This window comes from Trachypithecus francoisi, unplaced genomic scaffold (genome assembly GCF_009764315.1).
Source record: "Trachypithecus francoisi isolate TF-2019V2 unplaced genomic scaffold, Tfra_2.0 Lachesis_group0, whole genome shotgun sequence".
NCBI classification, from domain to species: domain Eukaryota; kingdom Metazoa; phylum Chordata; class Mammalia; order Primates; family Cercopithecidae; genus Trachypithecus; species Trachypithecus francoisi.
This window is the reverse complement of record NW_022681453.1, coordinates 104,512,825-104,536,537: the sequence shown is the minus strand read 5'-3', so window position 1 is coordinate 104,536,537 and position 23,713 is coordinate 104,512,825.

Here is a 23,713-nt window from a genome sequence, read left to right as displayed (position 1 = left end):
CTTGGGCTGCCTGAGAGCCCAAGGCGGAGGGCGGGGCTCGGACATGGTGGGCTGCAGGTGCCCAGTCCTGCCCCATGGGGAGGGAGCTGAGGCCCAGCGAGAATTTGAGCACAGCGCCAGCAGTGCTGGGGGACCCAGCACAACCTCCGCAGCTGCTGGCCCGGGTGCTAAGCCCCTCACTGCCCTGGGCCAGGGGGCATCAGCTGGCTGCTCTGAGTGTGGGGCCCTCCGAGACTGCGCCTGTGCCCACCAGAACTCATGATGGCCCATTAGCACCACACGCAGCCCCGGTTCCCACCCAGGCCTCTCCCTCCACACCTCCCCGCCAGCAGAGGGAGGCGGCTCTGGCCTGGGCCAGCCCAGAGAGGGACTCCCACAGTGCTGTGGCAGGCTGCAGGGCTCCTCAAGCATGGCCAGAGTGGGTGCAGAGGCCAAGGAGGCACCGAGAGCGAGGGCTGCTGGCACGTTGCCACCTCTCACGAGTTAATTAGTTAGGGAGAGTTCCTTCTTTCTGTATCTTGTGGAGCAGTGTCAAAAGGATTGGTACCAATTCTTCTTTGAACGTCTGGTAGAATTCTGCTGGGGATCCATCTGCGGTAAGTCCATCTGGTCCTGGACTTCTTTTGTAGGTAATTTTTAAATTACCATTTCAATCTTGCTGCTTGTTATTGGTCTGTTCAGGGTATCAGTTCTCCCTGATTTAAGCTAGGAGGGTTGCATTTTTCCAGGAATGTATTAATCTCTTTTAGGTTTTCTAGTTTATGTGCATAAAGGTGTTCATAGTAGCCTTTAGTAATCTTTTGTATTTCAGTGGTGTCAGTTGAAATATCTCCTGTTTTGTTTCTTAGTGAGGTTATTTGGATTTTCTCTACTTTTCTTGGGTTAATCTTCCTAACAGTCTGTTGTGGCTGACTGCCACTATTACTACTTGAGACCATCACTACAGTAGTTACTACTGTTACTGCTTGAGACCATCATTACAACAGTTACTACTGTTATTACTTGAGACCGTCATTACAAGACTGAACGAAGGGAGGAACATAGAAAGAAAACTTAAAAAAAAAACTTAAAGAAACTGTTCTAACGAAAGGCAACATGAGGAGGAGAGCACTCCCTGCTTCTTGTGAGCAAAGGCAGTCCCCTTTGAGCTCCCACAGCCCTTCTTATTTATTGGGTAACAAAAGCAAGGAGGAGGAGGTAATGATTGGTCAGCTGCTTAACTGATCTCAGGTTCATATTATTACTAACAGGCGTCAGATGTACCTAATCACAAGAAACATTTGTGCGGCCTCCAACAGTCTGATGTACCTAATCACAAGAAACATTTGTGCGGCCTCCAACAGTCTATCAATTTTATTCATCTTTTCAAAGAACCGGCTTTTTGTTTTATTTATCTTTTGTATTGTTTTGTTTCAATTTCATTTAGTTCTGCTCGGATCTTGGTTATTTCCTTTCTTCTGCTGGGTTTGGGTTTGGTTTGTTCTTGTTTCTGTAGTTCCTTGAGGTGTGACCTTAGATTGTTTGTGCTCTTTCAGACATTAGAAGGCAATTAAGAACAACTTCAAATCATTTATGGCATTCACTGATTTTTTAAAAATTATAATTTCATAGATTGTAACAACTTATGAGCCAGAATATTTTGTGAGGATATGTAAATGTAAAGATTCAATTGCTCATTCAGAGACATTTTCTCCAACAACACCTCAACAACTTAGATGGGTCACATGGATTCTCAAGAGAATAATTTTTATTGTTAAATGACAAAAACTATATAGGCCTATGCACAAGGACAAATTGTCAGAATTTAGAGAAAACAGTCATTTACCTACATTCTTTTATGAAAGGAAAGATCAGAAAAAAATCTTCTGGTCTAGTCTGTCTTAGTGTTGTATTCTGTAACTGGCTTCAGGAACATCATTTTATTTTATTTTTTTTCCCAAACAGTATCCAGTTTTTGTGTGTGTGTACATATGTATGTAAACTACATGGGTGTTTATACACATATAATTTCTATGTGTGCATATAAAATATAATACATGCACATATAATACTTTTTGGATATTAACATGTATATAATTTGTGCTTGTATCTATTAGCCTTATTGTGTCATCAAATCCTATAATTTGAATTATAGGAAGTATAAGTATAGAAAGCTAGGTGTGTTATTGAATATTTGAGCTTTTGAATCCTTGTATTATCTGCTTATATGTTTAAAATGCATTGCCTATAAAAGGAGCCATAATGGAAATAATTACATCACTTAAGATATCTCTACTGACAATAATCTATGTTTTCCCATCTGCCTTCATATTTTGGTATAAAAATGGAAGAAAAATATTTCCATTCTTCAATTATGTTCTCATTAATTTCTAAAGATTACATTTCTATATGCCACATTCATTTTAGACTTTCTGATTTGAACATAACAAAATCCATACAAGATGCTTCACATTATTGGAAACTGTCTCAACTTAGAGGTAATAGGACTCATAAACTTTTGGAATGATATTTTCATTAGTCTTGCCTCACTCTTCCTTATAATGGACTATTTCACATTGTTTTACACTGTATCATCTCACACATCTCACAATTTTCTCAATTGGTTTTCAGATTTTCTCCTTCATAACCTCCGACCTCTCTCAGCATTCCTTCCTTGGGAATTTTTATAGATAAATTATAACACAATAAAATTCTCATAATATGTTTCTATTTGAGTTATTTTGCTTTATCTTCCACCACTCCTTATTTATTCTCTCAATTTCTCACTAATCTCTGAATGTAACGGTATACTTAGTTCTTTGTTTTTATGCATATATCCTTTCTGTCTATAGATGATTTTTCTTTGTGTGATTTTTCTTTTACATTTCCTTAGTGAATTATTCTCTGACTCTCCCAGGCTAAATTAGTTGTTTTATATGCCTTCATCAAATTTAAAAGAGAGACCATAAAATTAGGCTCTTTGTAACAAAACCAAGCTCTGCTACTTACTTACTGTGTGACTTTGAAAGAATTCAATATCTGTGCCTTGATATCTTAATCCACAATATGAGAATAATACAGAGTCAAATTTTTTGTTGCCATCATTACATAGGAAATATTAACACACATCATGGGGTTGTGGAAATTATTTTATTAAAATTTATTCAATGGTTTTAGAAATATGCTAGGCATATATTAAATTATCAATATCAGTTATTTTCATTATTAGACTATTGCCATCTTTAATATTCTACATTTTCTATATTTTCTATTTTCTATATTTAGCTTTCTGACTATATTTTAAGCTATACAGTGGCAGGAGGTGTTATTTAATTTTCTATCCTTATTGTCTTTCATAGTAAAAAAATGAGGCCAGGCACAGTGACTCATGCCTGTAATCCCAGCACTTTGGGAGGCCGAGGTGGGCAGATCACGAGGTCAGGAGTTCGAGGCCATTCTGACTAACACAGTGAAACCCCGTCTCTACTAAAAGTACAAAAAATTAGCCAGGCGTGGTGGCGGGTGCCTATAGTTCCAGTTACTCGGGAGGCGGAGGCGGGAGAATGGTGTGAAACTGGGAGGCAGAGCTTGCAGTGAGCCGAGATTACACCACTGCACTCCAGCCTGGGAAACAGAGCAAGACTCAGTCTCAAAAAAAAAAAAAAAAAAAAAAAATTATGAGTTAAGCAATATGTTTATTAAATAGGTAGAACTTACTACCTCAAAATTAGCAAGTAATTATTTTTGAACTTTACAATTCACACTCAATTATCTTTTCTTGTTGTAAAATAGAAAACTCTTGAGTGGAATTATTGATTTCTTTCTAATCCAACCTCTGGTTTGCACAAAGCCTAAGTAAGTGTAATAAGGAAAGTGCTGGGCCCCATTAGAATTCCAGGTAAAAGGAAGCCTTTTAAATGTATTATAACAGTACTACTGGATTAAAATGTGAAAAGAAAAAACACTTTTCAATTGATAACATAGACTTTAAAACTATTCTATTTTGTGCCATTCCAAATAATAAAATCTTAAAATTTGTTAATTTAGAATATGGTTAACTGACAAGTTTTGGTTTTGTAGATACAATATTAATAAATAAGCTATTGTTATTCTTGAAACAATTTATATATATAACACTTCCCAAGAAAAAGAGGGAAAAGTACAAATGTTGATATCCAAGTTAAGCAGCATAAGTAAAAGCTGTATAAGAATCATTTCTCTTCATGATCAATTTATTTCCATGGAAGGCTTTATAAAATAGTCTCAGAAATAATCTATGGCTAAACATACTATACTTCTATTTCTTGCAATATAGGGTTAGGAATATTTGGCTTTCACTATTAGAAATGAATGAGATTTCAGTTAAACTTCTTTTATTAATAACCCTACAATGACCTCTAACGTTTCAAGTGAAAGGAAGATTCACAGATCTCTCTATTTTAAATTAAAATCTAAAAATGATTAAGCCTAGTGGGGCACGTCCAAAGCTGAGATAGGTCAACAACTAGACCTTTTGTACAGCTGCAGGAATCAGGAAACCAGAGAGACCACAGGGTGAGACAGGAGGATTATATTTAGGTGGCCAGCAGCTCAGCAGATTAACATCCAAAGGCTGAGCAAGGAACAAAGACAAGGCTTGACTTTTATACATGCATTTGACAGGGGACGGGTCAGGTTTGTGGAGTGAAACCTGAGGTGAGAAAACACGCTAGCAGAAGCAGAACCCAGCTAGTTAATCATACTGTGACAGGTCTTGCAAATCAGGCATGTCTTGTGACCTTTATCATCCCGCACCAATGGGAAAACAGGAACTTACAAAATCCTTGCAAACTTTCAGAAATAGTTACAAACCGTTATGAGAGCAGAACAAAGAATGATGGCATGGGGAGAGAATTCCAGGGGGAAATTGATAAGAACTTGTTTTTCTTGTCCCTGCACTTGGAGCCCATTTATTCGGGGCCCCTGCCTGGTCTTGCAGATAATGTTATCATAGCTCCCGCTGGACTTTGGAGTGAGTCAACCTGGTCAGGGAAGAACTTGTTTTCCTTTTACTTGTTATTTTTTCTTATATTTCCTGCTTCAGTACCATTAGTCAACTTGTGAACGTAAAGGGAACAATTGCAAAGTTCTTCAACAAAACCAAAAATGCCACTCAAGTGAACACACAAATGGTTGATAGTGAAACAGCCTCATTGCTGACATGGAGGAGGTTTTTGTGGTCTGGACAGCATATCAAACCAGCAACAATATCCTTTAAGAAAAAGCATAACCCAGAGCAAAATCCTAACTTACTCTCTTCAGTTCTATGAAGGCTGAGAAAGGGAGGAAGCTGCACAAAAAAACGCAGTTCGGGATGTTTAAGAAGCTGTCTCCGTAACATAAAAGTGCAAGTTGAAGCAACAAGTGCTGATGTAGAAGCTGTAGCAATTTAGAGGATCTAGCTAAGACCATTGATGAATCTGTTAGAGTTTTTTGAACCAGAGCAACTGTACCTTGAATAGGGCCTGGGTAAAATAAGGCTGACACCTACTGGGCTTCATGCCCAGTCAGTGGGTCTAAGTCACAGGATGAGACAGGAGGTTGGCACAAGTAATAAAAACCTTGCTGATAAAACAGGTTGCAGTAAAGAAGTCAGCTAAAACACACCAAGACTGCGATGAGAGTGACCTCTAGTCTTCCTCACCGCTATACTCCCACCAGTGCCATGACAGTTTACAAATGCCATGGCAACATCAGGAAGTTTCCCTCTGTGGTCTAAAAAGGGGGAGGCATTTTCAGTTCCAGAAATTGCCCACCCCTTTCCTAGAAAACTCAAGAATAGCCCACCCCTTATTTAGCACATAATCAGTAAATAACCATGAAAATGGGCAACCAGCAGCCCTCCAGCTGCACTGCCTATGCAGGAGCCATACTTTTATTCCTTTACTTTCTTTTTTTTTTATTTTTTATTTTTTATTTATTTATTTATTTATTTTTTATTATACTTTAAGTTCTAGGGTACATGTGCTTTACTTTACTTTCTTAATGAACTTGCTTTCACTTTATTCTATGCACTAGCCCTGAATACTTTCTTGAATGAAATCCAAGAACCCTCTCTTGGGGTCTGGATTGGGACCGCTTTCCAGTAACAAAAGTGGCTACATTTAACAATAGATTTTCTTTATAGATGAAGTAGCCCTCTATTGGACTTCTCTAAATTCAGATCTACATTAGCCCCTAACAAAAAGTCAGCCTGTCCTTTGAAGCTTTGAAGCAAGGAATTGACTTCTCTCCAGCCATATAATTCCTACGTGAATTGTACCCACAGTGGAAAAGAAAGTGGTTTCTTGAGATGAAACCTACTTCTGCTGAAGATGCCGTGAGCATTGTTGAAATGACAACAAAAATTTTAGAATATTACATAAACCTAGTTAATAATGCAGTCACAGAATTTGAGATAACTGAATTCAATTTTGAAAGAAGTTCTGTGGGTAAAATGCTAATGTAGATCTGACTTTTAGTTGAAGCTAATGCTCATTTATCATTCTGAAAATCCTAGGGCCCTAAAGAATTATGCTAAAGCTACTCTGCCTGTGTTCTATAAATGGAACAACAAATCCCGAATGAAAGCATATCTGTTCACAGCATGGTTTCTTGAATAGTTTAAGCCCATTATTGTAACCTAGTACTCAGAAAAAGTAAAATATTTCTTTCAAAATATTACTGCACATGAACAATGCACCTAATTAACCAAAAGTTCTGATAGAGATGTACAGGGAGATTAATTTTGTTTTACAAAACATCCATTCTTCAGTCCGTAAGAAAATAACTAATTTTGACTTTCAAGTCTTATTATTTAAAAATACATTTTATAAGATTATTGCAGCCATAGATACTGATTCTTTCAATTGATTTGGGCAAAGTCAATCGTAAAACTTCTGGAAAAAAGATCACCATTTTATATTCCATTGAGAACACTCATGAATCACGGGAGAAAGTTAAAATAGAAACATTAACAAAGGTTTGGGAGAAGTTGAATCCAACCCTCTTAAATGACTTTAAGGGGCTGAAGACTTTGTGGAGAAATTAATTGCAGTTGTGGTGGAAACAGCAAGAAAACTAGAATCAGAAATGCAGCCTGAAAATGTGACTGAATTTGTTGCAATCTCCTGATAAAACTTGAATGGATAAGGACTTACTTCTTACAGATGAGTAAATAAAGTGGTTTATTGAGATGAAATCTACTTCTGTTGAAAAGGCTGTTAAGCATTGTTGAAATAACAACAAAAAAAATTAGAATATTACATAAACTTAGTTGATAATGCAGTAACAGAATTTGAGAGGATTGACTCCAATTTTTAAGGAAGTTCTGTGGGTAAAATGCTATTAGCACCCCATGTTACAGAAAAATATTTCGTAAAAAAGGAGAGTCAATTAATGAGGGAAATTTTCGTGCCTCTTTCTTTCTTATTGTAAAAAATTGCCCTAGCTACCCAATCGTTCAGCACCCACCAGTCCGATTAGTCCACAACCATTAATTTCTAGGCAAGACGATTCAACAGGCAAAGGATTATGATTCCCTGAAGGCTCAGATGATCATTAGCATTTCTTACCAATATAGTATTTTTAAGGAAGGCACGTATATTGTTTTGTAAACAATATTGTATATACTTGATATACTGCAGTATAGTATTAACATAACTTTATATGCTCTGGGAAACAAACAAACAAAAAAAGTGTGACTTGCTGCATTGCAATATTTATTGACATGTCTGGAACACAACCTGCAAGATGTCCAAGATATGAATGTACTGAAGTCAGGGAGAAGGGTTATTGCTGGAGCAATAACAGCAAGGACAGAAGACAAGAGGAAGGAGCAAGTCTCCTTTCACTCTTCCAGCCTTCCAGTCTCACTCCCTGTACTCTACATGCAGATCTTAAAAGGTAGCCCACTGACAAAGAAGAAAGGACATTTGTAGACTCCAATGCTGGAATGATAATGTAAAATATATAAAGATGTATTTGGCACTGGGAACCCAGATCTTAATAATTCACATAAAATTGTAATTATACAATTACGCCTGGAGTGCTCAACTGATGTGAGCCTGATGGTAACTGCGGTTGATAAAGGCAGGAATGACATGGAGAAATAAATTTAGACTATAAAAATATGAGTATATAATGATAGAGGATAAATTTTAAGTCACCCAGGAATAATGTAATATATCAACTTCCATTCTTATATAGTCTTTTAATTTTTTTTTTTTTTTTTTTTTTTTTTTGAGACAGAGTCTCGCTCTGTCGCCCAGGCTGGAGTGCAGTGGCCGGATCTCAGTTCACTGCAAGCTCCGCCTCCTGGGTTCACGCCATTCTCCTGCCTCAGCCTCCCGAGTAGCTGGGACTACAGATGTCCGCCACCTCGCCCGGCTAGTTTTTTGTATTTTTTAGTAGAGACGGGGTTTCACCGTGTTAGCCAGGATGGTCTCGATCTCCTGACCTTGTGATCCACCCGTCTTGGCCGTCTTTTAATTTTTTTAATGCACTAACTCCAATAAAGATTTAATCTCAGATTTTAATTATACTTGTGAATTACAAAATTGTACCTTACTAGTGGACAGTAATGTTTACACAAATGAAAAAGTGACTGTGTAATTTATGTCTATAAATTTATAAAAATAACTCATTGCATCTTAAGACATATATCATGCATGTGAGTGTTTGAGGTCATTGTATTAGTCTGTTCTCACACTGCTAATAAAGACATACCTGAGCCTGGGTAATTTATAAGGAAAAAGAGGTTTAATAGACTCATAGTTCCACGTGGTTGGGGAGGCCTCACAATCATGGCAGAAGTCAAAGGAGGAGCAAAGTTACATCTTAAATGACTGCAGGGGATAGAGAGAGCATGGGCATGGGAACTCCCCTTTATAAAACCATCATTATCTCATGAGACTTATTCATTATCATAAGAACAGCATGGCAAAAGTCTGCCCTCAGGATTCAATTACTTCTCACTGGGTCCTTCCTACTATACATGGTTATCATGGGAGCTACAAATTGAGATTTGTGTGGGGACATGGCCAAACCATATTAGTCATGTAAAAAAAATGGAATAATTTCCCCTTTCACATGTAGCTGAAGTCCAGAAATAATTTATTTTGGCCGGGCACGGTGGCTCAAGCCTGTAATCCCAGCATTTTGGGAGGCCGAGACGGGTGGATCACGAGGTCAGGAGATCGAGACCATCCTGGCTAACACGGTGAAACCCCGTCTCTACTAAAAAAATACAAAAAACTAGCCGGGTGAGGTGGCGGGTGCCTGTAGTCCCAGCTACTTGGGAGGCTGAGGCAGGAGAATGGCCTAAACCCGGGAGGCGGAGCTTGCAGTGAGCTGAGATCCGGCCACTGCACTCCAGCCGGGGCGACAGAGCGAGACTCCATCTCAAAAGAAAAAAAAAAAAAACAATAATTTTTTTCTCCAAAAAATACTTTTACATATTCCTTTGTTTTGGATACAAGCTTCCTATACATTCTTCTTGTATAGTTTTCTCAAAAATACTCCTTTCAATATTGCAAATTTAAACTTATTAGATGTTACCACTTCATTGTCCATTTCACTATCAGCATTTTAGTCCAAACCATTCACGAAGTCTCTAGAAAGTTTCAAACTTTCCCACATCTTCTTGTCTTCCGAGCCCTCCAAGTCTCTAGGAAGTTCCAAACTTTTCCACTTTTCCTGTCTTTTTTTGAACCCTCCAAACTGTTGAAACCACTATTTGTTACCCAGTTCCAAAGTTGTTTCCACATTTTTGGATATCCTTATAGCAGCATCCCACTCTCTGAGGTACCAATTTACTGTATTAGTCCATTCTCAGGCTGCTAATAAAGACATACCCAAGACTAGGTAATGTATAAAAGAAATCTTTTTTTTTTTTTAAGTGGCTCACAGTTCAGCATGGCTGGGAGGCCTCAGGAAACTTACAGTCATGGTGGAAAGGGAAGCAGACACGTCCTTCTTCATATGGTAGCAGGAGAGAGAAGTGCCAAGCAAAGGAGGGAAAGCCCCTTATAAAACCATTGGATTTTATGAGAACTCATTCACATTAATGAGAACATCATGGGAGTAACTGCCTCCATGATTCAATTACCTCCAATCAGGTCACTCCAACCAGATACTGAGATTATGGGAACTACTATTCAAGGTGAGATTTGGGTGGGGACACAGCTAAACCATATCATATGGTCAAAGGAAACTCTAGTATCTGGGAACGATTTTTGATTTTTGAGGACTGCTAATAAAATTATATGGGAAGGGCTAAATGGATAATTGGAAGCATAAAAGTGATACAATTATATTTCTATTTCAATCTCATAAAGTATGTGATATCAGTTAATATATTATATACCTCATGGCAGTTTCAGGAGTAGAAATTTTAGTGGCAGTAGTGAATAAAGACTGAATAAATAAATATTTTTTATTTTCCAAGTTTGTAAGTAGATACACAGAGGTTATAAACCTGGCCAAGACTCAAATACCTCATCAGAGGCAGAGATAGACAAATAAAAAAAGAAAAATAGTTGATGTCACCTCCAATCTATTCCAAAATAGCTACCAAGAATACGATATGTTCAACGGAACCACAAATCTTAAAACTGCCATCCTTAGCCATTACTCTTTGACATTGAAAGGAAGAGAGGTAAAGTAATACCAACTTAATCTTTTATGTGCATTAAGGTTACAGCATGTGTCTTATTCATCTTCTGATGTTATATTAAATATTTATTATGTAGAAAGCAATCAATGAATATTTGGAGAAAAAAGAATGAAAGGGAGAAGAAAAAAAGGACAAACTGCAAGTTCAGCACTGTCAATTCAGGATCAATTGACAAATCAAAATAAGTTAATAATTGAGAATTGCACCTTGAGTTTGCATGTAGGTAGAAGCTCTAAGTTCTGATGTTTAATACTCATGTATATCCAATTTCATTTGCGAACTACCTATATTACCTTTATTTAACACTGAATGTCTGAAGAAATGATACCAAAGGCATATATCAGAAAACAGCTAGTGGATATATACAAATTCAAATTTTCTGTACATAAAATTTAAATACCAATAAATAAAAATAAATATAAAAGTTACAAATTGATCAAAAATATCTGCAAGAGACATAACAGATAACATATAAAAACCTTTATATAGAACTTTTGCAATGCAATTAGAGAAAAAGGAAAGAGTATAGATTGTAATTAAATCTTTAGAATTTCTAAAGCTGTCTATATGATATCAAGCACACCAAAAGGTTATTATTAAGCAATATAAAAGAATACTAAGCAATATCCACAACAGCAAATACATATACCTCCTTGCAATAATCTTTAGAAAGACTGTAATCATGGTAAATAAACATAAGCCTGCTTTATGGCATTATTATTATGACTTTCTCTTCTTACCTCTGTCTCCAAGCAAGTAGCTCTTTATGAAGAAAAATGAATAAATAAAATACAAACTTTACGGAAGAAAAATAGATAATAAAGTAGTTATAGAATGTGACCACTTATTAGTATTGAATCAATACTTATAACTCAACTAGACAAAACAGGCAAAGAATGAGAGCACTGAGCTGTAACTGGAAAAAACAGTAGCTATGGTGTCAATTAATGCTGGATTCACAATGCATTTTCTCTCTGCCTAACTGCACGGATATTGCAACATCATCTGCAGTCCCTGTTTACTAAGTTTCATCTAGTCTCTAAGTGTCAGCATTATGTCTGGTGTCAGTGTGGGTGTAGGAGGGGTGGCCATGTATATTCAATAATTTTTTGTTCTTGTTCTTATTCTTTGCACTTACTGTGTTTTCTTAAAGTTATCTGTGTGTGTATGTATGTGTGTGTGTGAGTCTATATTCATACTGCTATAAAGAACTGCCTTAGACTGAGTAATTTATAAAAGAAAGAAGTTTAATTGACTCACAGTTGAGCATAACTGGGGAGGCTTTGGGAAATTTACAATCATAGCAGTAGGGAAAGCAAACATGTCTTTGTTTATATGGTGACATGAAGGAGAAGTGCTGAGCGATACAGGAAGAGCCCCTTATAAAATTATTAGATCTCCTGATAACTCACTATCACAAGAACAGCATGGGGAAAACTGCCCTTATGATTTGATTACCTCCACCTGGCTTCTCCTTTGCCATGTAGGAATTATGGGGATTACCATTCAAGATGAGATTTGGGTGGGGACACAAAGCCTCATCATGTGCGTGTGCGTGTGTGCATGTATGTGCGTGTGTGCATGTGTATGTGTTTAAACTATGTTTCTTTTGGTCATTGTAATCTATAAGATTTTCCTTTTCTGGCAGCAAATGCTATGTATATTTTCCCTAATTGAATCAATCTTTATTTTTTCTTTTAGTGTTAATACTATTACTTTGTTTTAAAGGTCCTTTCAAGATGCAAGGTAGAAAAATAGTTGCAAAGCATTCCTGGTTTTGTTTTTTTTTTTCACACTTTTCTCTGTTACAAATAAAATTTACTTTTATCCATGGTGTTTTTCTCTAACATAAAATTATTTCCCAGCAGTAACATTTAAATAATCTTAGTGATATCAAATGTCACCTAAAAAAGGAAAAATAATGCATATCTTTTTTGGTGTTATAAATTTAGATGAGATAATGTATGCAGAGTACAAATCCAAGGCCTAGTGTATAATACAGCTCAGATAATTGTACATGAATATGAGTAGATTTGATAATTTTATAATAATCAATTCATTGTCTTTAATAATTGAGAAAATGTGCTACATTTGATATGTATGTTTTTGGGGGAACATGGAAAAAATATTCTTTACTTAAATTCTTTAAAGATAACTAGGCATCAGTTGTCTTTTACTAAAAGAACTTTAAGGTCCCTTTGAGCTTCAGAAGCTACAATTGTATTATTGGAACCACTAAGATTTTGACATATTATGAGATGTATTAGTGAGCTTATAATAGTCAAAATATGCTGTCATTACTTTGCCAGTCGATGTGCCTAATGATAAGCATTTATAAGTGGCCAGAGTAATATCAGTGGTATGTGAATGCACTCTCTAATAAACACCCATGAAATAACTCTTTCCAGTGATATTTTTGTTCCCATTAAATAAAAGAAGCAAAATCTTAATAAATGGGTTTAATGTTTCCTGACCAAAAAAAAATTACAACATACAGTATAATTACTTTTAACTATATTTTGTAACACACATTTCAGCTGATTTTATTTAACAGAATTTCTGCCAAATTTTATAACTTGACAAGTCTTTTGAGATTCCCTGTTGAGAGACAGAAAAGACAGCCACCAATTCTTTGGCACTCTGTCCATGGACGAAATTAATCTCTCACTCCCTTGAATTTGGACAACATGTAACTTCTTTGTTCCACAGTGTAGTGAAACTGACACAATGTCAATTCTAGCTAGTCTCTGAGGTGACGGACAGCTTCTGCATTGGAATCTAGGAGCCCTGATATACTATGTAAAAGACAATATGGAAAGACCTCAAAATGACCGTGAAAAGAGAGGGGTCCAGCTGAGTCTAGCCTTCCAGCTGTAACCACCAACACCTAGATATGTGAGAAAATGCTGTGGAAATGGCACTCCAGTTTATGACACATAAACTCTCTAATTTCTCTGTCTTTGTCTTTTCTCTTATCTCAAGCCATTCAGCCAAACGTTCTCCAAATTTTTGATGCCAAAAAGGAAAAAAAATAAAATGACTATTTAAACCCTCAAGTTTTGGGAGTAGCTTTTATAGTTCAAGAGATAACCAAAATGTTTACAATAGCATTTTCCCAAAAAGTTACCAATAAATACCATTTCTGAAACCAAATTTCTAAAAAGTGCATGATTTTAAGGTAGTTTATTCTTGTTAAAAACATATTAACAGATTAACATTTAAAAATAAAAAAATAAGTGAGAACATGGTTTTTGATATAAAAGAATTTTTTGAGTGTTTGAAACTGTTTTTAATCCAAAACCTGAAATACTTAGATTATCATGAACACCCAGGATGCTTTACTCTTACAATAATGCAATGTAAATATTTAGATATCTGAAACTAGGTATAACTAGTTTATCTAGTATAATTAGATATAAGCCAAATCAAACATAAAAATTATTATCAAATAAATCTATAAATTATATACCAATTCAAGTATTTTAATACCATAATGTCCAAACTGTGTATGGATTATAACTTGAGACTCTGTTTTGACTAATTTAGTCAATTTATAACATTAAATTATTGTTGTTACGTAACATTTTTCCAGTATGCAGAATTTAAACTGTATAATGCTAATTATAGATCAACATAAACTGAAATGGTTCCAGGCAGTGAACTATGCGTATTAGACAAAATGTCCTATCAAAGGACTTCTTTTGTTTCCCTCCCTGTCACAGATAAGGTAACTCTAATTGCTGAAAGCAGATGCTTATTAGCATTTAAAATGCATGTAAATTGACTGTCAACAAAGAAGAAGTGCTAAAGAATTTGATCCATAGATAAGTGCCTCCACTTAAGGGTAGAAGTAAGTAGAGACTGATAGATAACTTATCACTCTGACAAGAACTGGGTGGGATGGGTGGCAGAGAAGCAATAAAAGAAAAACAGTAGGATAAACTTAAAGGCTGTTTCTATTGTGGTAACTGAATCAATATTTCTGTGTAGTTAAATTTCACATGAGTATTAATATCAAATAAGCATTGCATTTTTAAAGCACTGAGAAATCAAAATCTAGAAATTTTGTATAAAACAGAAAAATTACATTATTTAATTAAAATGAACTCTTCTAAAAAGTAAAAAGGTAGAATTGTTTTTATCTTTTTCCCCCCCATTTTTAGGTCCTTTTAAGATCATAATGTAATTTTAACTATATTTTCAATGTGACTAAGGGTCATAATCACACAATTTCTCAATGTGAATAGGTACTTTATTAACTACTTTCCAGTATGACATGATACAAGTAAGGTAAACAGACTAAAAATTTTAAATTACCTTATATTTCCTAATTTATTTTCATTACATGTAATTCTAATAGAAAGTAATGTAAATTATCAGTGAGTCTCCTAAATATGAACATTATTTTTAAAAAATAAATTAGATTCTAAGTACTGTAGAATATGTATTTCTCCCTTTGGTTTTCTTGGTAACAGCTAACAAAACACATTTAACCATAAATTATTCCTGGGAGCATTATATATCTATGCATATGATAAAGCAAGCTGCAGCAAGGAGATACATATTCTAATAAGGTGTTTAGATTATATTCCCATTGCATACATGCAAGTGTTTGCCAAAGTAAATTAAGCTGGAAAGCTATCATTTTCTTGTTACTGATAGAGTTCATCTATATTCAGTTGCATTTCCTTTTTAATATACATTTTACTATCAAATTTCTTCAATCTCTTTTCCTCCTTTAGAATAATCTTCCCTTACTTTTTCTCATTATAATGGTCGCAGAGTGTAAAGCATATCTTATGAGCTCTTACAAGAGCACTGAGCAAGATAATAAATTTCTATTTTTTGCTCCCAAATGTTAATACACATTTTAATAACCATAAGCCAAACGTTGTAGTTTCTTTAAATTATCTAACATGTTTTAGTCTTCTAGATGTGTAATTAATGTCTAACATTAAGGGCTCCTCATTTTTTAATTCTAATAAAGCTCTACAAGCATTAAAGAAAAAGGAACTATGTACTTTTTATATAATTAAAACAATTATCACATCACCTTCAAATTATCCATTAGTGTGTTTCACATCTCTACAACCTGTGACCTCTCCAACGACAAGATCATGTCATCCTAATTGATATCACCAGAGCAAACCTCCATGTCTGTTATATAGGGAGTTCTCCAAAAAGTTTGACTGAATATATGGGTGGGTGAGTAGGTGGGTGGAAAGACTGATGGATGAACAGAATAATGCATTGACTTCCTGAAGAGGAAAAATTATGATGGAAAACTAGAGAGCAGACATATAAATGCTTTATATCACTATATATTGTCAAAGAAAAATAGCATCATGATACTTAGCATAAATTTGGCCCACTTTTGTTCAGCATAAGCACAGCTAATTATACATAGGAAGGCATCTGAAAGAATTCTCAAAGACAAACTGAAATGAAATCTTTAAATTCATTGATGTCATCTCTCAAAAAGCAGTGCTTAGACATGCATGTAATTATGCAAGTCAATCATTTACATAAGAAGCATAAAAGCATCCTACAGAGGCAGAAAATTAATAAGAATAACAATTTCTCTATTCAAGCATCTGAGATATCAGAATATAAGTTGTCATGCTACACAATACCATTTGTAAATTAGAGCAATGACACCAAAGAAAAGAAATTATTATTCTCTCTATTCAAAGGTATTGAAAGCAAAAGTACAAATCAGAGAGTGAAATATAGTTTTAAAACATGTCGGCACATCAGCGCAGTTTGGCTGAGTGGTCAGACCTCTTTCTTTATGCCATGTTGTGTGGCTGTCTTGTTCACTTCCATCTGTATTTTCTTGTTGCTCACAGTGTAATCCTCACCAATCACACTGTAATTAACTGCACATATGACTTCTCCAGATTTACCAACAAAGCAACCATTAATGTGCCCACCTTACCAAATTGTTTAACTTAGACTCAAGAAGAATGCCTAATCTCTTTTTTATATGAAATTAAGCACAAAGTTATTAACATTTGCCTGTACATTTCACAGATACACAGATTGGCCCTCACTCCCAAAAAAGAAAAACATAATAAAGATTTTTTTAATTTTCTCCAGGCAGCTTCCCTCTCTCTAAAGATTATATGAAGTTCTATAAGGCTTGGCTGGAAAACTGATTATTACTGAGAAAGTCCATGGGACCCTTTATCCCCAGAATTTGTTGTTGGATACCCATGAACAAAACAACTTGCTTATCCTCTTTCAGTTGCATAATTCTTCTTTTCCTTTAATTAAAAAATATTATTTAAATTGACATACAAAATTGTATGCATTTACTGTATACAATATGATTTTTTAAAAGTATATATATACATTGTGGAATGGTTAAATTTAGCTAATTAATATGTGTATTACCTCATACAGTTATTTTTGTGGTGAGAACACTTAGTATCCACTCTCTTAGCATTTTTCAGGAATACAATATAACATCATTAAATATGGTTGCCATACTGTGCAAGAGATTCCTTGAACTTATTCCCTATTTTTTAAAAAATAATTTTATTTTAGATTCAGGGGATACACACACAGCTTTGTTACACAGGTATATTGCATGACATTGAGGGTGGAGTATGAAAGGTCCTGTCACCCAGGTAATGAGCATGGTACTCAATAGGTAGCTTTTTAGCACTTGTTCCAAGTAGTCCCCAGTGTCTATTGTTGCCATCTTTATATTCATCTGCTTCCAGTGGGTAAGTCCTGCTTATAAATGAGAACATGCGGTATTTGGTTTTCTGTTTCTGTGTTAATTCACTTAGGATAATGGTCTCCAGCTGCATTCATGTTTGTGCAAAAGATGTGATTTGGTTCTTTTTATGGCTGCCTAGCATTTAAAGGTGAATATATATTTTCTTTATCCAGCTCACTGTTGATGGGCGCCTATGTTAATTCCATGTGCTTGCTATTGTGTATAGTGCTGCAATGAACATATAAGTGCAAGTGTCTTTTTGGTAGAACAATTTATTTTCTTTTGGAAATATAGGCAGTAATGGGATTGCTGGGTTGAATGGTAGTTTTATTTTAGGTTCCTTGAGAAATTTTCAAACTTATCTCTACAGTAGCTGAACTAATTTAAATCCCCACCAACAGTGTACAAATGTTGCCTTTTCTCCACAGCCTTGCCAGCATCTAGAATTGTTTGACTTTTTAATAAGAGCTGTTCTGACTAGAGTGAGATGGTATCTCACTGTAGTTTTCATTTGCATTTCTCTGATGATTAGTGATGTTGAACATTTTTTTTTTCATGTTTTTTGTCCTCTTGTATGTCTTCTTTTGAGAAGTGCCTGTTCATGTCTTTTTCTCACTTTTAAATTGGGTTATTTGAGTTTTGCTTGTTGAATTATTAAAATTCCTTTTAAACTATGGATATTAGACCTTTGTCAGATGCATAGTTTGTGAATATTTTCTCCTATTCTGCAAGGTGTCTTTTTTAGTCTGTTGATAGTTTATTTTGCTGTGCAGAAGCTCTTTAGTTTTTGTTGCAATTGCTTTTGAGGACTTAGTCATAAATTATTTTCCAAAGTTTATGTCCAGAATAGTATTTCCCAAGTTTTCTTGCAGGATTTTTTTTTTTATGGTTTAAGGTCTTATATTTAAATCTTTATTCCATTTTGAGTTAATTTTTTTTATATGCTGAAAGGTTGGAGTCCAGGTTCATTCTTCTGCATACTGACAGCCAGTTAACCCAGCATCATTCACTGAATAGGGCATCCCTCCCCACTTCAGTTGTAAAATTTGGATACAACTGGATTTATGGGAAGCCTAGTCACCAATTACCAAACATATACATTTACTTAGGAAATATTTAATGTGCTAGGCACTATGTCCGTCACAGACAACACAACATTAAACAAGACAATGTCCTTGCTTCCTGAAGCCTACATTACTGTGACAGAGTGAGAGTGAGATAGACAAATCAATATACAAAGAAGAAAATACCAGATACTGATTAGTATTTGAAAGATGGAAAACAAGAGAATGCAATATCTATGACAGACAATATGGATACTGAGGACTAGAAAGTACACGATTTGTGTCTCCTATCCCTAAAGGAGGCAGTATTCCTAGACAGGTTCGACCTTCAGAATGATGTTTCACATGGAGAAGCAGAGTACAGCTCAGAGAAGAGGAGGAAGAGCTGTTTGTTGGTAGAAAAAGCCTAGCACTGGGGAGGATGGCATTAGGAGATATACTTAATGTAAATTACCGGCTAATGGGTGCTGCACACCAACATGGCACATGTATACAAATGTAACAAACCCTCACGTTGCGCACATGTATCCTAGAACTTAAAGTATAATAATAATAATAATAATAACAAAAAACCTCAAACAGAAAAAAAATAAAAAGAACTAGCCCAGCATTATTGTCAGAACTGGTGTATCCTCAACCATGGGAATGGAGAAAATGTTTGTCTAAAGAAATAGAGAGGCAGCTAATTAAAGTTCTTGCTGAGGTGTCCCAAAGGCACCAGTGAAGAGAGTAGAGTAGCCCTCAGATGACCAAAGAACCTAAATGGAGATAATAAATACAAGTACAGAAGAGGAGTAGATAAGATGAGAAATAACTCCTGAAAAGAAGAAGCTACATCTTCAGAAAAGGAGAAAGGACATTTCAATAGAGAAAGAGCAACACCAAGACCCTAAGTAGGAATAAACTCAGAGGGCTCCAGGAACAACATAAAGAAGACCAGTGGGTTTCTAGTGTGATGTTTAAGAACAAAGTGATATTAAATAGAATAGATAATTTGGTACTTAGGAAAGGTCCAAATATACCAGGGTAAATGGCTAGGGGTTTGTTTTAGAGGGATGTGGAGCCATTAGATAATTTTAAACATAATTGTGACACAATTTGGCATAACATTAAAAAAAAATAAAGATCACTCAAAATACTGTATATGGAATGGATCAGAATGGGGCAGGGGTGGAATCAGGGAGACCTGTGAGTAAGCCTACTGTGGAAGCTCAGGTAACAAATAATTAGGGCTGAGCCCAGTAAAATAAAAAGGAGAGAACACAATTTGGAGATAACATTGTAGAACTTGCTAATTTAGTTATATAGCGGATGGTAGGAAAAGCAGAATTGTGAATAATTCTTCAATAACTGGCTTTAGCAACTGAGAAGATAACTGTTTCATTTTCTGAGACAAGGAGTCCTGGAGGCGAAGAGTATTTTGGCCATGTGTAATCAAATTTGAGAATCAGCATTGACGAGCTTATAAACCAGAAAGCTGGATATAAAAGCCTGGAATGGAAGAAGTGTTCAACTTCATATAAGCGGCATTGATAGTTGTGATAGTTGATGTTATCACTAAGGGAAAGCACATAGACAGAAAAGAGAAGACAGCCCTGGAATGAGTCATGGGGTAGTATAATAAAAGGCATTGAATAAGTTTTGGATTGAACCTATAACAAGTCACCACAAACTTAATGGCTTAAACAATGCAAATGTCTTATCTTAATGTTGGAGGATTCAAATATAAAATGGATCAGAGGAAGCTGAAGGAAATAATTCATTGACTTGCTTTTGCAGCTTCCAGAAGCTGCCCCCATCCCTTGGCTCTTGACTCTGCATTCCTCCTACCACTGATTACATCATCACATTTTCCCTGACTCTGACTCTTCCACCTCCCTCTTTCTCTTATAAGGTTCTTTGGGCTTATGTTGGGCTTACCTGGATAAACCAGGATAAGCTCCTCATTTCAAGATCCTTACTAACATATGCAAAGTCATTTTTGCCACATAACATATTCACGGGTTCCAGGAATTAAGAAGTGGACATCTTTGGGGGGCCATTATTCTGCCTACCACAGAGAAGATTCAGTTGCACAGACTGTGACTTCAGAGCCTGCAAACCAGAGACTTTCTGGGTATCAGCTACCCTTTCAAATTTCTGTGGAGGGAGGTGCAATTTGGGAGAGAAAAAAAGAATTACTAGCCTAGTACAGTAAATTTATAGGATTTTTAAGATGAAAAATATTAAAGATCACCTAATAGCCCTCAATAGTTATACAGATGAGAGAAGTAGTAGAAAGAATACTTCATGGGTTTTAGAGTCATTGGTGATAAAGCTAGGACTTAAGTTGGTGATAAAGCTAGGACTTAAGTCCAGGTCATTTTACATGCAGCTCCCTACACTCTCCTCTCTACAACATAACATGGTTTTTAATACATTTATGTTGGATTGCAGACTACTGTTTGTTGCACAGTTGGGGGTTGATTCCCGGCTCCATCACTTATAGATATAGTACCTTGGTTCTCTCTCTCCTGAGTTTCTCCGCCTGCAACACTAACACAATAATAATAGCACCTACCTATGAATGTGTTTATCAGGGAGTCCAGGTTCCATCAGGAAAAAAACATCAATAGCAGTGCTATCCAGCATGGAATGTATGACATATATTAGACCTACAAAAATGAAACTGTGGTGCTCCCTTGCCTGCATTTCCTGACTTTACTTGCAATTTTGATGAGACAATGGCACCAGTTTTGGGCAAGCCATGAAGAGAAATAGCATGTTCTATTTCTAAGCTGAGTAATATAAGAGCTATTTTACTACCTACACCTTGCCTTTTCCGTGGCTGTTGAGAACAATGGTCTGCTGTGGAGAATGTAAAATTGCAAGAGCCTGCAAGAGAAACCCCAATGTTCTTTGTCAGTCTTGGCGTAAGAAAAAATACCACTTATACCACTAGTATCTTATTTGTTACTACAACATAACATATATGAAGCTGGCATATTTGTAACTCAAAATGGTCAAATTTCAGCAAATCTACATGTTCCAACTTGTTAAATCAGATGAATGTAATCTGTTGTTAAGAAAAGTTTTAAGAAGGCATTCCATATAATAGAATGCTAATTATTATACTATGAATTGTGAAATTGGTTACATTTAGCTGATATTGTGGTTCCACAAAAATAATTTTAAAATTTTTATTTGCTTATTTGGATATTTTTGAAAAGAAATGCAAAAGAAGAGAAGGAAGAGATATCATAATTAAGTAAAAATAAAGATGATGTTGAATGATTATTGCAAAAATCATCCAAAAGGTCCAAATTCATAGCGGCTTTTCCGGTGCTTTTTGTTCCAAAGGACTTTTAATTTAAAGAGAGGAAACTGGGGGGCGGAGCAAGATGGCCGAATAGGAACAGCTCCAGTCTCCAACTCCCAGCGCGAGTGACACAGAAGACCGGTGATTTCTGCATTTTCAACTGAGGTACTGGGGTCATCTCTCTAGGGAGTGCCGGACAATCGGTGCTGGTCAGCTGCTGCAGCCTGACCAGCGTGAGCTGAAGCAGGGCGAGGCATCGCCTCACCTGGAAGCGCAAGGGGGAGGAAATCCGTTTTCCTAGCCAGGGGAACTGAGACACATACACCTGGAAAATCGCGTAACTCCCACCCAATACTGCGCTTTAAGGAAGCAGCACACCAGGAGAATATATCCCACACCTGGCCGGGAGGGTCCCACGCCCACGGAGCCTCCCTCACTGCTAACACAGCCATCTGCGGCGATCTATCCGCAAGGCAGCAGCGAGGCTGGGGGAGGGCGCCCGCCATTGCTGAGGCTTAAGTAGGTAAACAAAGCCGCTGGGAAGCTCGAACTGGGTGGAGCTCACAGCAGCTCAAGGAAGCCTGCCTGTCTCTGTAGACTCCACCTCTGGGGACAGCCCACAGCTGAGGTCCAATAGGGAAAGCAGCGGGGGCGGTGCAGAGGCGAACGACTCTGTCTGACAGCTTGGGGAGAGCCGTGGATCTCCCAACGCGGAGGTTGAGATCCGAGACAGACAGACTGCCTGCTCAGGTGGGTCCCTGACCCCTGAGTAGCCTAGCTGGGAGACATCCCCCACTAGGGGCAGTCTGACACCCCACACCTCACAGGGTGGAGTCATCCCTGAGAGGAAACTTCCAAAGGAAGAATCAGACAGGTACACTCGCTGCTCAGCAATATTCTATCTTTGGCAACTCTGCTGCTGATACCCAGGCAAACAGGGTCTGGAGTGGACCTCAAGCAATCTCCAACAGACCAACAGACAGTCCTTCTGACTGTCAGACGGAAAACTATCAAACAGGAAGGACACCTATACCAAACCCCATCAGTACGTCACCATCATCAAAGACCAGAGACAGATAAAAACCACTAAGATGGGGAAAAAGCAGGGCAGAAAAGCTGGAAATTCAAAAAATAAGAGCGCATCTCCCCCTGCAAAGGAGCGCAGCCCATCGCCAGCAACGGATCAAAGCTGGTCAGAGAATGACTTTGACGAGATGAGAGAAGAGGCTTCAGTCCATCAAACTTCTCAGAGCTAAAGGAGGAATTACGTACCCAGCGCAAAGAAACTAAAAATCTTGAAAAAAGAGTGGAAGAATTGACAGCTAGACTAATTAATGCAGAGAAGATCATAAACGAAATGACAGAGATGAAAACCATGACACGAGAAATACGTGACAAATGCACAAGCTTCAGTAACCGACTCGATCAACTGGAAAGAGTATCAGCGATTGAGGATCAACTGAATGAAATGAAGCGAGAAGAGAAAACCAAAAGAAAAAGAAGAAAAAGAAATGAACAAAGCCTGCAAGAAGTATGGGATTATGTAAAAAGACCAAATACGTCTGATTGGGTGCCTGAAAGTGAGGGGGAAAATGGAACCAAGTTGGAAAACACTCTTCAGGATATCATCCAGGAGAACTTCCCCAACCTAGTAGGGCAGGCCAACATTCAATTCAGAATAAGAGAACGAGAACGCCACAAAGATACTCCTCCAGAAGAGCAACTCCAAGACACATAATTGCCAGATTCACCAAAGTTGAAATGAAGGAAAAAATCTTAAGGGCAGCCAGAGAGAAAGGTCGGGTTACCCACAAAGGGAAGCCCATCAGACTAACAGCAGATCTCTCAGCAGAACTCTACAAGCCAGAAGAGAGTGGGGGCCAATATTCAACGTTCTTAAAGAAAAGAATTTTCAACCCAGAATTTCATATCCAGCCAAACTAAGTTTCATC